Raw genomic sequence first — 4467 nt, forward strand, 5'->3', positions numbered from 1 at the left:
CTAGCAATTCTCTTCCAAAGGCCAATCTTAAAGAAGTGGGTTTTTATGAAGACGGCAGCTCTCTGGGAAACTCCTATTCATCCTTTGAAACTTATGTAAGACACTTAGGATATTGCCTGGGATCTTATCTAGTACATGTTCCCTGGTTTGTCCTGTTGCTGTAGGATAACGAATAATCAATCCCCTGGACAACTTGGGTGCTTTGTTGTTTATCTTTCCTTCTCCTCTTCCAGATAGTTAACCCCTCAAGGAGGGACTGGATTTTCGCATTACTGCACCCCGGCACCTGGGAGCGAGCTGGGAACATAGTTGGCCTGTGATGAACTCTCCAGAAGTGGTGCTGGAGCTGCCTCTCTGTTCAGATATCTCTCCGCAAACTGTCTAGATACCATGCGCTCAGACTTGCTGAGTAGCAAGAGAAGAGAACCTTAGAGGAAACCTTTCTACATTAAGGGACAGTTATTTTCATTTTCTTAAAGCAGCATTGTCTCTCTTCCATTCCCAGCTAACACATAGGATTTCTTCTTTATGGGAACAGCTGACCGTAAATCAGTCATTTCTGCACACGTCTGTCCTTTGTCCAGAGCACTGCAGAGTGGAATCCCTGTGTTTAGGGAGTCGGTCCTCTGCACCTCATTTACTGTCCTGAGCTAGAAAAAGGAGTCATTACCATGAAGTCTGTTATTCCAGGTAACCTATACTGATGCTGCTGAGGTTTTATCAACTGAAAATGAGAGCTCGTGTTCAGTTGCAGAGGGAGATACTCACGGGATGAGGCAGAAATTGGGACATAGTGTCACTGGGTGTCGCTCTCTCCTCCCTGGGTACAGTTCCCTGCATGTTGAACACATGCTCTACTCTTTAAAAAGTACCACGGTGGTTAACAGAAGCACAGTGCCCATCATTCTTCCATCTAATTCCGTGAGAAGGGAAATGCACTTCGACCTGGGTTTGAATTCCTGGTTCTGTTACCTACTTACCTATGAACTTGGGCAAGTTGGTCGACTTCTCTGAGCCTCTTTGCTTTTCTATAAAAGGGTTATTTGGGGGAATAAATGTGATTAAGTACATAACGTGTCTAGCAGACACCATAGGCACTGGATATATGCTAGGTCCTCTTCTGTTTTTCTCAGCTCCTGGGAGATACTGAAACGATCACTGTATAAAACCAAACCAGGACTTCCCCGGCGGTCCAGTGGTTAGGACTCCACGCTTTCACTGCTAAGAGATTGGGTTTGATCCCTGGTCCAGGAACTAAATTCTGGCTTCCAAATTCCTGAATACTTCACCCCAGGAGCTGTGGTCACATTCAGAACAACCTGTGTTACACCTGGATTGGGGTCCCAGTACCCCACTGTGGGCACCAGGACTGGGCACTGTGTCTCTTTGGGTCAACAGAGGCCAGTTTCCCTCTAAGTAAGTTCCTTGCTCAGCTGACTTTGCAATGTTGATTCAACTTTTGCCATGTACGTTGACAAATGCCATTCAGAATACAAACCACAATCTTGTCAAAATCATATTCTGCATTCCTTCAAACTCAAATACTGAAATGTATGCATTATCATTTTTGGTAGAAACTCAAGTTCTCTGTAGATCTGCTTATGTTATGTTTCTCAGCAAATAATATTGTGAAAGTTCATGTTTGTCTAATAAAGGTTCCTTGTTTCAAAATCAGTTTATTAGCCTGTTTCCTTATAAATGTTTTTTTAAGTTCATTCTTGATGGTTTTTCCCTAAATTTTTCCAAGCTATTGAAGGGAGGCTGACTAATACATTATGTACAATGTAGACAAAACTCTGAAAGGAAAACAATTTAACTGAAATTTAATGACAATGCAAATGTGTTTGTGGTATGTTATTATGTGATACAGCAGTTATTATATGAAAAAAGCAGAAAGTACAGAATGAGCTCCCCTTCCTTTTTAAATAGAATGTATGTACATATTTAGGTATGAAAAAAAGACTAGAAAGGTACGTACCAAACAGATACCAGTGGTTATCCCTAGGGTGTAAAATTACAAATTACTCAAGTTTTTTTTTTTTTCTAATTTTTAATTTATGAATCACCTGACAGGTAGTCTGAAATGGGCATGTGTCCCTTGTTTAACAGAGGGTGAAAAAAAACCCAGTTATTTTAAAAAATATATTTAAGATATGTTCTAATATAGTATAAAATATATTATTTATATTATTAATATAATAAATATATTTTATCATATAAGATATAATGTAAAATATAGTATTTAAAATATTTTTTAAAATCTGACTTTTAAATTAATAAGCTGGATGGACGATGATGTTAATGTTATTTACATGGAAAGAGCTCTTACAAATCAGAAGACTCAAGTGCCTCAGTAGAAATATTTATAAAGGGCCTGAACAAATAGTTCACAAAAGAAGAAATTTCAATGTCCAACACAGGTATAAAAAAACTAGACCTTATTCTATTTTAATATATTTTATATTTAACCACATATATACCCTTTCCAGTGTTGTTTTTTAAAAATTTTTTATGTAGGCTGTGCCGGTTCTTAGTTGTGGCATGAGGGATCTTCACTGCAGCATGAGGGATCTTTAGTGGTGGCATGCGGGATCTTTTTTTTTAGTTGTGGCATGCAGACTCTTAGTTGCGGCATGCAGACTCTTAGTAGTGGCGTGTGGGTATCTTTAGTGGCGGCATGTGGGATCTAGTTTCCCGACCAGAGACCGAACCTGGGCCCCCCCTGCATTGGGAGCGTGGAGTCTTACTCCCTGCACCACCAGGGAAGTCCCCAGACCTCATTCTGAATCAAAGAAAGTGGAATTAAAGACAACAAACCTCATCAGATTTTCATTAACTGCTTAATGCTGCTGCAGAGGAGTAGAATGGTAACAAGAGTCATCACGGATTGAGTACTTGCCTACAGGCAGGCACTGACCGAAGCCCAGCAGCTTAAGGAAGCTGTACGTGATGACTTCGAAGCCAAACCGGGCCCTGCCGACTAGAACCCCCAGGCCATGGATTCGTGGGGCAGAGAACTGGAACGTCAAGACTCCTGAAAAATATTGTCAAGTTGCTTTCCAGGAGCTTGCATCAAAGCAAACCCTCTCGCCGACTTGTCAGATCCTACCTTCTAGGAATTTACCTCCCGTCAAAGAAAATCACCAGAATGCAAACAAAAATAAATACAGAAGCATGCAAAAGCGAAGCGTGTAGGTTAGAGAAATAGTGAAATAAACGATATTATATCCTATTTTGCTGTCCTTAAACATGGCTATTTTGAGGAATTTTTAACGACCTAGCAAAATGCTCATGATTTAGTATTTTAAGCCAATAAAACACTCCAGCCAGATAACGATTTGGAGAAGCCCACAGTTGATAAGCCCCCAATCCCAGGTACAGAGCTTCCAGACAACTTTTTTTGTGTCCTACTCTTAAATATATATAAGAGAAAACTTAAAAAAAAAAGACAACTGCAAATTGTATAATTAATATCACCGGTATCCATGAAATGAGACTAAGATACTGTTAAAAGAAAACATTCAGAGAACAAAACAGTTTTTGAAAATTAAAATAATATGGCATGGCAAATTAAAAACTCAATTAAACAAGGTAAAAGGTAAGAAGATGAAGTTGAGAAAATACCCCAGAAAGCAGAATAAAAAGATAAAAAGATGGAATGTGAGAAGAAAAATGAAAATTAATGATTCTATGCAAGATACCCAACATTTAAATAATAGAGTGTTTAAAGTGGGGTGGGGGAGAGAGAAATTAGGGGAAAGAGAGGAACGGATCAAAGAAATAATTTAAGATAATTTCCCAGATATGAAAGATAAGAGTTTTCAGACCGAAAGGGCCTCCAAGTCCCAGCTCAGCGAGTGAGACTTCACCCACACCAAGAACATCATCAATACCTGAAACTAATAAAATACTGTAAGTCAACTATACCTCAATAAAAATAAATAAAATAAAGTTTAGGGACTTCCCTGGTGGTCCAGTGGTTGGGGCTTCGTCTTCCAATGCAGGGGGTGCGGGTTCGATCCCTGGTCGGGGAGCTAGGATCCCACATGCCTTGAAGCCAAAAAACAAAACAAAACAAAATGATACAAAACCAAAACATGAAACAGAAGCAATATTGTAACAAGTTCAATAAAGGCTTAAAAAATGGTCCACATCAAAAAAATCTTAAAAAGTAAAAAAGTTTAGAAAAATAAATAAATAGAATATCAGTCAACACTGGGAATAATGAGGAACAAGCTTTCAGATAGAACAAAGTAGTTTTCACAAAAAGGTTCAAGAATAAGAATGGCATCCAGCTCTTCATAGCAGCCCTAGAAACTGGAAGATAACGGATAAAGGCCTTCAAACTTCTGAGGGAAAATCATTTCCAAACTAGAATTCAGAACTAGCCACTGAGCATGAGGGAAAAACAGACATTTTCAGATGTGTGTGGTAACAGCTTTGCCTCCCGTTCACCCTTTCTCAGGA

This window comes from Delphinapterus leucas, chromosome 1 (assembly GCF_059928025.1).
Source record: "Delphinapterus leucas isolate spDelLeu-1000000601 "Yukka" chromosome 1, BTC_Dleu_Yukka2, whole genome shotgun sequence".
Lineage (NCBI taxonomy): Eukaryota > Metazoa > Chordata > Mammalia > Artiodactyla > Monodontidae > Delphinapterus > Delphinapterus leucas.